Here is a 12154-nt window from a genome sequence, read left to right as displayed (position 1 = left end):
TTCAACAATAAAAAATAGACGATAGAGAAATAACGTGACGGAGCTCAAACTAGAGGCATACGACAGCACAAAAAAAACAGTAAAACAGCATTTACACTGCATACTGTGGTGCAATTTCTAACTATTGGCAGAGTAGGCGGTTTAATAATGCAGACTCTGCATTATGAAGGGCCTCCATAACTGTACCACAGTACAATATAGGTAATGGCATATGTTTCATGTTTACATTGGGCATTTCACAATATTTATGGGCTTATTGTTTTTAAGCCCATAAATATTAATTGACTTGTTCTAATAAATTTGTATTGTAATGTAAAATATAAAAAAAATATATAAATAATATTTACATTGCTGGTAGGTTAGCATTGCACAAATTAACACACTCTTCATTTAAAAATAAATAAATAAAAATTATAAGAGTTCTAAACTAACGCGCTGTCTTCACTATATCTAACGCACACACGATCAGTCACACACACAGATCACGCTGCGGCCCCACTCAGACATTCAGGAACAAATTTTTAGCACTGTCCCGCAATTTTATCAACTAAATAGCTTAATCACTCGAGCTACATTATCTTTCTCAACAAGGAGCTGGTAACATCATTGTTTCTAAAGGAATTAAAGCCACAGCTTCACTGTTAATAGAGAGAAATTTTTAGCACAAAAAACGGTGGTAATTCATACATACACAGCCACTTTCTCTCTCTCTCTCTTTCATAAATGAACAATTGATGAATTACACTTTTCTGAGAATAGAATATCGAAGTGGAGATCGTTAAACTGCAAGTTTACCAGTGTTTTCAGAAAGCAGATGTTTATCCACAGTGAAGAGAGAGCGTCTGCACGTGGTTGCCAGGTTGACAAAGATAAGGTGGACATGTAGCAGATATTTTCGTATTGCACAAGTGGGAAGCTGTTTTGAGGATTAAGTTTCTTTATATCAGGCAACCCAGTTGTGTTCCTCTGTGGCCAGATTAAACCTTGTTGTAGCCTATGTATTATGCTCTTTCATTATTTTTTAGAAACCTCGCACTTTTCAACTCAATTTTAAACGTTATTCTTGTTAAAATTAAGCGCGGTCCACTGCTGCACACATGCTACAATATCGATACAGGGCCTGCTGTATTGATACTCATATCGTCAAATCTCTGATGATACATGGTCGTATCGAACACAGTGATATAGTGTATAGTGTTTTATTTTTATGTTTGTTCATTCAGTTTTTTGAACTGCTAAATACATCTTCAGTACCTGAAAGATAAAGCACTGCTGTTGCTTTTTATCTGTGTATTATGTGCTTTTGTAATGTGTTGCTTGTTCTTACTTTTTTTAATAACAAATATAAAATGATAAAGATTTTTTTTATCTTTGCCCACTTTTCCCTAAATGTCATTCTTTTTTATTTTATATTTTGTTACCTTTGCAAGGTTTTGTTTGTAAAATAGGGAAGTTAGTTTGGCTGTACTGCTCAGACAGCTTGCACAATATTAAAACCAACATGACAAAAAATCGTGATAAAATCGTGGTTTTCCTGAAAAAAAAAAAATTGTGCTATGATAATTTTGCCATATCGCCCACCCCAAGGTCAGTAAGATGTGTAAAAATGTTTTTAAAAGAAAGTCTCTTATGCTCAGCAAGGCTGCATTTATTTGATCAAAATTACAGTAAAAAATGCAGTGTTGTAAAATATTGCAGTTTTAAATAACTGTTCTATTTTAACGTACAGCAGCCACCATGTACAGCAAATCATCCAAGCTTGAGAAATATGTCTCGTCATTATCACAGTTGTAAACTGCTTTGTAAAAATTTTTTTTTTTGCAAATTTTTTTTTTTTCTCAGTGTGTATAGGAAGTTCAGGATAAATGGGGAGTTCAAATGAACAGCATTTAATTGAAAAATATAAATGTTATTACAATGTAAATGTCTTAACTCTTGTTTGAGCAATTTAATGCATCCTTGCTGAATAAAAGTATTTCTTTAAAAAATTAAACTTTTGGTGTACTTTTTTATATGTATGTCTATATTAATTTCTATTAATTTAAATGATTTTGACTTTCTGCTAATGCACAAGGACAAGTAAACAGGAAATGGGCAGCTTCTCTCTTGGTCTATTGGTGAACGTCTCTTCCTCTATAATGTTGACTCACATTGGCAGCAGCAGATCAGTGCAGGCTGTTGTGAGCATGCTCCACTGACACTAATGAGTCCTCTGGCCTTTGGGTCACTGGGAAATAATAACCAGTGTTTGTCACACCAGCTGCTTTATTAGCCTGTGCCAAATATCCTCGTTGTGCCTTAACAAGGTGGGCTGTTTCACTGTAGGACATATTGATATTTTTAAAATGTTAGTTTTTATTGGTAAAAGCAAAGTTGTTAGTTGATATTGTATGTATTATAGACAAGTCTATGTTTTAGTCTTAAGAATTTCTCATGAAATTGCACAACAGAGGATTTTAAAGTTTTGTGTAAAGACGTTACATAGTGAGGTCTGTAAAGGTCACGTTTGTGCAAGACTGTGCATGCCTGCACTGTCATAACAATTTTTGGTGTTACAAAAACATCTAAGGGGCTCGGACTAGGCTGATAGTGATTTCAAATGAATAGATACACTTGTGAAATCAATATAATCAAAATAACCATATTTGCTTTCTTAATGCAAGTTCTTATTCTTACTGTGATTTATCACCCAGCACTAAACTGCAGGATGTCAGTCATAAAGCATTTATTTTGATATAAAAAGGGATGAGAAACAGCCATGGAATGTCAGCATGAAATGAAAAGCTTGGCATATTGTGAACGATTTATTGATGCATATTATTCCAAAGGGGAAAAATGTGTTTATAATAATTAATCAAAATGTAATTATCTGCTCTGCCTCTGAAACAATCTTTTGGCTGACTTCACGCATCCCTTTTACTGCCACTCTTCCCCTCCCATCCACCGACTTCATTCTTTCAACAACCTCTTTTCACAATACAGTCTATACCACATTTTTTTCATGCCGAAGTTCATCTTTTGCATGTCACTTGAATTAGATGGGCTGCAGATAACTTTTTTTTTTGTTTGCTGATATCTTCCTGTAACATGTACTCACATTATCATTTGTTGATCTTCAGAAAAGTGCAAAAGAAGATTAAAATCAGTGTGCTTGAGATTACTTTTGTGGTGAGTAGTGTGGTAACATACCAGGAAGAGTTTTAAGAAAGGCTACAAAAAAAAACTCAGTGCATTTACAGTGCATTTCTTTTAGCAGTTACTAGAAATCTCTTGTTTTTCTCTACTCCCACTTCACTCTGTATATGATCTTCATCATCAGGGATTTCTGACCTCCACTTCTCATTTCATACAATCTTTTCCTTCATGTTTTATGCATATCCATAAAGGTAGCATCTACAGTAATCTCTTCTCCCATCTCTTTATATGCCGCAGGCAGTTTGAAGTGTGGGGGATGTTCAGATCTGTTTCTCAGTTTATGACTGTTGTTGAAATGTGTAAAAGGGCCAAACTCACTTGATAGTCACTTTCTCAAGCTGTGTTTAAGAGCATTTGACTACAGTTTTGTGAAACTATACATAAAAAATATCTGCATGAAACGGAAACCGCAGACGAGCCGAATGAGATTCATTCTCTGCCAGCAGGTGGCGCTTTAAGCGTTTCCTTGGTTTCTGCTGTAAACAAAGCAGCGCTGCGCTTATGAACTTTAATATGTATTATGCAGAGGCAAGATGGAAAGAAAAAATACCCTCAGACATGCATTCATTTAAAGTCCTACCCGTAATTGTATTGCGATTTGTTAAGCATCTCAACCTATTTGAATCGTCACACATTTGAATCGATTTTCAACCGGCTCGCGGTTAATCGTTACATCCCTACTTCCTCTTATTCGCTGACCACCTGCAGTCCAGTGCAGACTAAAGTCTCAAATCCAAAGATATATCCTTTATAAAAGTTAAGAGTCAACCACCCCCTCCTAAAATGGCTCATTCTAACACGCCCCATGTCACGATGTGGGAAGATTTGCATAATGCCGCCCAAATGTTCACCCAAAGAAAGGCAGCGTAACTTTTATTCTCACTGTTGCCGCCGCTGCCATGTTGTGGAGATGCTGTGTTTCATTGTGAAAGCGAAACTACTTTGTTTGACCTTCCAAAAGAGTACACGGCTAGAAATCAGTGGTTAAGTTGTATTTACGACACTGTTCCAGAACAGTTCAAGCCAAATATTCAGATGTTTGCTGCACATTTTATGGAGGATAAGGACTGTTTCCTGAACCAGTAGCCTGGAATGCGTTTGTGGCACAAAGGTTGTTTCTATAAAGTGGGGCAGTTCCAACTTTGCAAGGACAGTCTGGCGCTTCTGACTCACAGCCTGAAAGTACATTTTTTATATTGAAAGAATTTGCCACTGATGATTCAAACACGAGTTTTGAGCAGTAGAGTAACTGTCAGAGCTTGTTGTTTGTGTTTCTCCGATCACAAATGCAGACATTGTTTTATTTTTTACGCAGCGTGATACGCAATGCGTAAAAAGACCGTATAAGTCATTATAATCAGTAATTATGTCCACACTGGATGCAACAAATGCCTCGTTTGTAATGGGTTTTATTTGTTTTGTCTCATCGTGCTGGAAGATTCTGGCTTCCCAGTACATTACAAAAACAGCGATGAGGAAAAAAAAAAAAACCTAGACAAACCATTCACTCTTGTTCAATGCCAATGATGTATGCTGGAGCAGTCATTTACTTTCTTTATCACCCGGGCGCACAGGAGAGCAGCATACGTAGATTTCTGTGTTGAAACTAAACTCATTTCAGTTTTGCCAGTTTAAACATTTAATATCCAGAGGACGCGAGCAGTGAGAAGATTTGTGCATGCGCACATCCGATGCACGCAAACTCGCAACTCAGAACACGCGCAAATATAAAGATCTCTCTGAAGTATTTATTTGTACTGTTGCTTGTAGTAAGATAGAATATTCTTATTTTCTTTATTTTTATTTGGTAGCATAGTTTTTCCATAAACACAGCACATACCGAACCACACCGAAACCGTGACTCTAAAACCGTGATACAAATCGAACCATGAAAAAGTTGAACCATTCCACCCCTAGCTCATGGTATTAATTTTATTTGTGCAGGTCTTAAAAAAAGGTCTTAAAAAGTCTTGCATTTGATCTTAAAAATCCTGCAGAAACCCTGTATTAACAAACCATTAACTACGACTTTTGCTTCAATAAACTCCTAATTTGCTGCATTTTAATAGAGTTAGTAAGGTAGTTGTTAAGTTTAGGTATTGGGTAGGAACAGGATTAGGGATGTAGAATATGGTCATGCAGAATATGTTCTTTATAAGTATTAATAAACAGACAATATGTTAATAATAGGCTTGCTAATAAGCAACTATTTAATAGTGAGATTTGGTCTCTGTACCAAAGTGTTACAGATTCAAAGATTAATTAAAATATTTACATTTTAAATACTTAAAAACGTGTACCATGACCTTTTACTCGCTAAAAGTATAAACTATCATTCAGACAACAGAAGGCATGTAATAGATTGTGCAACAGGTTTTGTTTTCTTTTTCTTTTTTTGATAATTGAGTTTATTTAGAGACCTTAGACGTTTATGATAGAGTAGGTTATGGGGTAAAAGAGATGTTGGTGTTCATTCACACCAGAACCTATCACCCAGAACCAACCCGCAAGATGGAGCATTGCAGTGTGCAAAGATTTATTTTTAATGTATCCTCTAGAGACTCTTATTATTTTGAAACACTGGCTGCTCATGGTGTAGCCATGATGACATGATGGGATATAAAACAGTTAAAGGAAATGTGATGGAACAGTGATATTTTTAAGAATATTTTTTGTTGTCAAATCATGATTGTATAATATTAGTAGATTTTGTTCCATAAAAATGGAAAGTAATAAAAAAAAAATATATAGCCTATACATATGTACTGTATCTAGTTTAAATAAGACATATTGACGTTGAGTAGTGAGTAGTTGACATTTCCAAGTAACATAAGTTGTATTTGCAGGATGGCAGCTGGTGTCTAGTTGGGCCAAGATGCTTGAGGTGTTTTAGCAGTAGGTTGGGAACAAGATTGAGCTGATAGACCTTAGATCTTAGACTTAAGGTGATCTTGGACCAGCCACAAACAAGCTACAATGTTCTAAGAAACCATAAGTGTAGTTACATTTATTTTAGAACTCCCCAAATGTATTATCCAAACTCAATCAAGAAGCCTAAAAATCTTAATGTTTAGTGGTGGAATGATGATTTATGAACCTATGAATCCTTCACAAATTTTTAGTACATTCCATCTTGTCCAAAGTGTTCAGCCAGACTGTCACCAGCTGGTCGTCTGACCGATCAACTCATCCAGCTTTTGTTTTCAAGGTAAGAAGTATACATAAATATTAAAATAACTATTATAGTGCATGATGATGAATAGTTTTTCCTGTCCTGTGCTTTCCTGTTCTGCTTCCTTGTCATGAATATCATGAAAAACGCTCTCTATTTTTTTTCTTTTTTCAAAAGAAAACCAGATTGGACTGGGCTTTCTTCCAATGAATGTCCTCTCCATTTGTCCCATCCCAATAATAATATTTACATTAGGGCTTTTAGGCCACACTTTTTTATCATGTCACATTTTTTTATTTTTGTGACATGTCCAGCTAAAACTAACCTTTACTGCATATTAGATTTAAGCCTGTAAATTAAACATTTAATTCCACAAGTCTAACTAACTTAGCACAAGTCCAAAGTCAACCACTCCCTGGAGGACCGTCGCTGACATCTCTTTGGTCTGACAGATTAGATACTGGCGTTTCCAAACCACCCCAAACATAACCGCCGCACAGTATCTATTTTTGAAGAGGTCCCGTGAGGGAGAAGAGAGTATCACAGTGGGAATCACAGTGCTCCCTCCAAGAACGTACGTATCATTTTTATGTTGTGTTGGAAACATATGATTGATTTGTGTGTCAGTGGTTAAATGTTCTCCCAGTGGCTGGGGGTCCAGAGGTCTGAAAACACACTGGAAATCTGGGCTTCAAACTCAAATTTAAATATGGAAGCAAACAAAGATTTTAAAATATTTTTTAAAAAAATTTACTGTAAAAAAATATATACAATTATTAAAAGATAGTGACTAACATTTTCAAATAAACAAATTTGCTACATTATTTGGACCTGTACTAATTAAATTCTAAAAGTGCTGATCATACATAACAATTTTAAAATTAAATATGATACAGTAGGCTTCATAGGGACAAAAGGGATGCGGGTGTTCATGCTGTATTGATTGTGGGAGCATCTGTCACCATTTACTTTTTTTTTTTTTTAAACTTGTAAACAGTGATCAATGCACATACACAGAGTACATCACATATGTTAAACAGGGAAGCTTAAATGTGCATATGTGATGCATGAGAAACAACTAGGTTTATTGTAGGTTCTGATGCTTGCACAAGTTTTTATTCTTTCCCATACTGTACTCACATTTCACTGCTGGTAATATATTCTCTATATTATCGTGTATGTGACAAATAAAAATCTTGAATCTCTCTTGAATCTCCATATAATGGTATATATTGGTGTATATTGTTTACCATATTTGATGCACTTTATGCATGTGTTTGTATGTAAATAAAATGCTAAATTAAATATTAATCATATAAAGCATTTGTATCTCTTCACAAGACTTTGATTAAACTGCTTGATTAGTATTGATTCATTTTGCAATGCCTTCTGAGTTTTGGTTACCTGGTTTGGTTTGGATACCTTTTTGAAGACAGAGAAAGATTCTATTAAATTCAGTGATTCTATACAGAGTCACTGGGTCAGGACATTTCAAATGCACACATCATGAAGATGCTGATCCTGTAAGGCTCGAAGCCCTTTTCCAATTAGCTAACTCTGTACAAAGACAGAATATGACAACTTGCATTTGGTAACAACCAGTGAATGCTCGTACAGCTTGCTTTCACAACTGCACTTCCCAGTCTATTATATAACGCTGTAAACACTGTTGACTGCAGAAGCTCTAGTTTGCTTTGTGCTGATGCCGTTGTAATGTCATCTTGTGTCTAAAAGAATCTCTAATCTGACCTGGCTGAATTCCCAGCATCACTTCACATAAAACAGATGTTACCAGACATTTTGATATTTTGCTGGAGTAATGTGTGTTGTGCAGGCTGGATTATGAATATGTGAGCATGTGAAATGAAGCGGTGCGCTGTATCAGTCTTTGAGTATTGAGTTTTGTCAGGATCATTCCTGCTGCGACGGCTCTGGCCTTTGCACTGCTTTCACTCCTTTGGCTCCATGTTTCTAATTATCCTCTGTGTGTCTCACCCACAATGAGGTGTCAGTCTTTGACAAAGCGAGGCCTTTTCTCTTCACAGGGCAGAGGAGCAGCTTCACTGCAGGGGATTTATCAGTGTTTGCCTGATAATGGAGTGTGTGCTCTGATGAGTTTTCCGCAACGCTAAGATTTATTCATCACGATAATACCTTCATGAGTAACTTTCAGTACCGAGACTTCAGCTGACACACATGGAGAGAAAGAAAGAAGCTTATGGAAAGTTTAAGCTATATTATAGAACCACGTAAGATTACCATTCCATTGCCTCGACTCTCGCCAGCCCGACTGTCTAACCATTAGGCTACGACTGCCCTCAACGACTGTAATAGCCGAATACCAATAAAATAGTAATTATAATTATAGTATATTATATTATTGTATATATTATTAACTTATAATAGTAATTATAAGGGGCCAAGCCCTGAAGGGGCTGTTGCACCTATTGCGTTTGTATATTTCCTCTTCTTCTTCTTCCACCCACTTGAGAGTCAGTGGCAGCCCTATGAAGGCAACATAGGAAAATTATGAAATTTGGTACACTTGTAGTGATCTGACCAACTTTGGGGTTCGATTATATAGCGCCACTACCAGTTCAAAAATGTACTTTTCAAATGGTTATAACTTTTGAACCCTTTATTCTGGAAAATTTTAATTTAGTTCATCCGATTACTCCCTTCATGGTGAACCCATTCAATAGCTTACATTAAGGATCCACCCATTACAGTAGTGGACATTTTGAAAAGTGCAGTTTTCAGTTTTTTCGCTACTCCTTCAAAATTTGTCAAAATTGGCAGAGATGAACTGAACAGAATTTTGATATTCATCTTTGTTCAGAAATTATGATGTTAACTTTATATTGACCCAAAATTGGTTCAGAGGCTGTATCTCGGCCAAAATTTGATCAATCAGAACGAAACTCTGTGTGCTTCATCAAAACCATGATCTCAGGTTCCATGCCAAATTTGGCAACAGCACAACCTATGGATCATGGGATATGAAAAAATGCTATTTTTGCTAATAGCTTTTGAACAGGTAATCAGAAAATCAGGATCTTGGTCTCTATGGATTCCTTGGGTCATTCCGAATCTGGGGATTTTTCCAGGATCAGACAAACCACCTGTCTGCCTTTTTGAAAAATGACATGAATTGCAATATCTTTTGAACCATTTGACATATCGGCACAAAAATTAAGGATCATCGACGGCATGTCCAGGAGGTACCTGAGAAGGTTGAACACAGCACCACCTATTGTTCCAGAGATATAAGATTTTTGCAAAAATGCTTATAACTTTTAAAACATTGTCCAATTTTTTGTTATTTCTGTATCCTTTCATTTCCTGGGTTATTCTGACAATATCTTAAGTACATTATAAAGGTTTTTTTTTTCTGCTACTCCACCTACAATATTTGTCCAGTTTTGTCCAAAATCTGATCGGATGATCTTTGAACCGAGACGCATAGGAATGACTAAATGGATATTTAGTCTATACTAAACATGTTTGATATAAGCTTCCGTTTCCAAGAAATACCTCTCTGTATTCGATCATGCCTGTGTTTGTTGTCATATGTTAGTTAGCTATCAAGTGAACCACAAGCTACGTAAGTGTTAAGTTAGCTTTGCATGCTAATCAGGTTATTTTTGTTGAGCTCATTCTCACACTGAAACTTCTTGTCAGCAGCCTGCTGAACGTGCATGAGCAACTAGCTCAGTGTGTTACACCACAGATCCCGAGTGCTTTATGTTGTGGTTTCAAAACTCAGTGTAATACATGCCCAGAACGTAAAAAGTACTGTGGCAAGAAATGATGCAGAAGTTGCTTCTGTTGCAGGCATTGTGCCTTTGCACAGATGATATCATCTGAATCTATTAAATACGACCTGCAGTGCATTTATGTACAAATTCATTACTTTGAATTGATTCTCAGTTGAACTTCTGAACTTCTTCACCTGTGAACACCCGTATTCTCAGTGGTGCAAAAAGATGGGTGACATGTGCTTAACCTGGAGATTGTGGTTTTGATTCTTGTGTGGTGCAGCTTTTTAAAATTGTGTAATGTTGTCCTTTTGTTTACTTTATTATCCAGATCAGCACTGAATTATATAAAATTCTGAACCGGCTGTATTTCATGTTTGTTCAAATTCTGCTGATTTTGCTCTTCCTGCTCTGCACTGCACTAAAGCCCCACCAGGTGCTTGGCCCTGTATCAATGCTTGCAGCTATATTTGTTATTATTTATTACTAAATAAAAATATAAAAAATACGAAATAAATACAAGAAGTGTTACTACTGTTGTATTTCAATGTACAATAAAAAATGTAGTTTTAAGAAAAATAATATATAACTTGAATATATAATATTTCATATATGTGTGTGTGTGTGTGTCTGTGTGTGTGTAATTTTAATAACATAAAATACTTTATAATTTATTTTACATTATAATTGTAAAATTACAATACTGTATATAAATGTATATACTTTACTGCTTCATTTTCAAACTTTTATTTGAGGTAAAATAGAATGGAGCCCTTAAAGCTTCTTTAGTTGAAAGTGCTTCAGGTATGGGAAGACGGATGGCGTTTACTGTATTATGAAATGAGATTAAAGGAACCCAAACTCAGAGCAGATGCAAAGTTAGAGTTTGTTGGGAACAGAGCTGCTCTAAGATGCTGTAAACACTGGCTGATAATGAGCTGCTCATGTGTAAGAACACAGTGCCATGCTTCACTCTGAAACACACAGCACATATGTATTTAATTATTACAGCATTTGCCATTCAATAATTGCACTGAGCCATGTTTTTGGTTTTATTTTGATTCATTGTGTAATCATAGGATGGGCTGCTGTCATGTGGGTGTTTTTTGGACTTAATTATTGAGCTGTATATAATTCTGTAGCAACCCAGAAATATGAAGCTATTTTACAGAAACACATTTCCACATGATATTCCCATATTCCAGAATGGCAATGCTCCCATATACACTGCTAAACAAATCTAACACATTCCATGACCTTGCCAGTCATCAGATCTACACACCGTTGGATCTCTCTGGGACGTTCCACCTCCTTCATACCTCAAACAGCTGGAGGATTTTCCTCTTGAAAAATGAAGAAGACGTATCATAATGCATACAATGACGGCATTTCAAAATAAGAATTGAAGCTGCTTTGCAAAGTGTCTCTAATTCTTATTAGCTTTTGTTAGTTCTTATTACCCTTTTTTATGAGATTTTTTTTCCTTCAATGGCAAACACCTGAAGGGAATCAGCAGTGCAGTCCTTTTGAGTCAGTGCAGAATCCTTTTGAGTGTGGTTGTGCATGAGGTTACATGGTTTATTGAAATGCCAAGCATGACTTTAAATAAATTCTATAATAATTTTTGATCTCTAATTCAGAGACTACAAGAAATGTGTACTTTAAGAATTTGTCACACTGCAGCACTATCTAAAGGGATAGTTCACCCCAAAATGAAAAGGCATTTCTCAAAAAAAAAAAAAAAAATCTTGTGCTCCAGAGATAAAAAGGGAAAGCCATTCAGGTTGAAAAAGACATGAGGGTGAGTAAATGATGACAGATTTTTGGGTGAACTCCGAAGTGAACTGATGACCAATTACATGACGTAAACATACACTTTTCCTTATATTACACTTGCCTATATAATTTAGATCTAAACCTAAAATCTGGGCACATGTATGTATAATTGACAAATAACATATTTACTCTGCCAAGCGAAGAACACTGTTTGATTTGATGTCTGTTTTGTAAGTGATTGCTATAGAGTGAT

General features: G+C 35.8%; 1 protein-coding gene across 10 annotated transcripts in view; it reads left to right on the top strand.

The window, feature by feature from the left end:
• zswim7 (zinc finger, SWIM-type containing 7) overlaps positions 1-12154 on the top strand; it is a 97932-nt gene that overhangs the window by 12286 nt on the left and 73492 nt on the right. The window lies entirely within an intron of this gene.

Source organism: Cyprinus carpio, chromosome A5, assembly GCF_018340385.1.
Source record: "Cyprinus carpio isolate SPL01 chromosome A5, ASM1834038v1, whole genome shotgun sequence".
Taxonomy (NCBI): domain Eukaryota; kingdom Metazoa; phylum Chordata; class Actinopteri; order Cypriniformes; family Cyprinidae; genus Cyprinus; species Cyprinus carpio.
The sequence above is the reverse complement of the archived record's forward strand: the minus strand, read 5'-3'. Positions and strand labels throughout refer to the sequence as shown.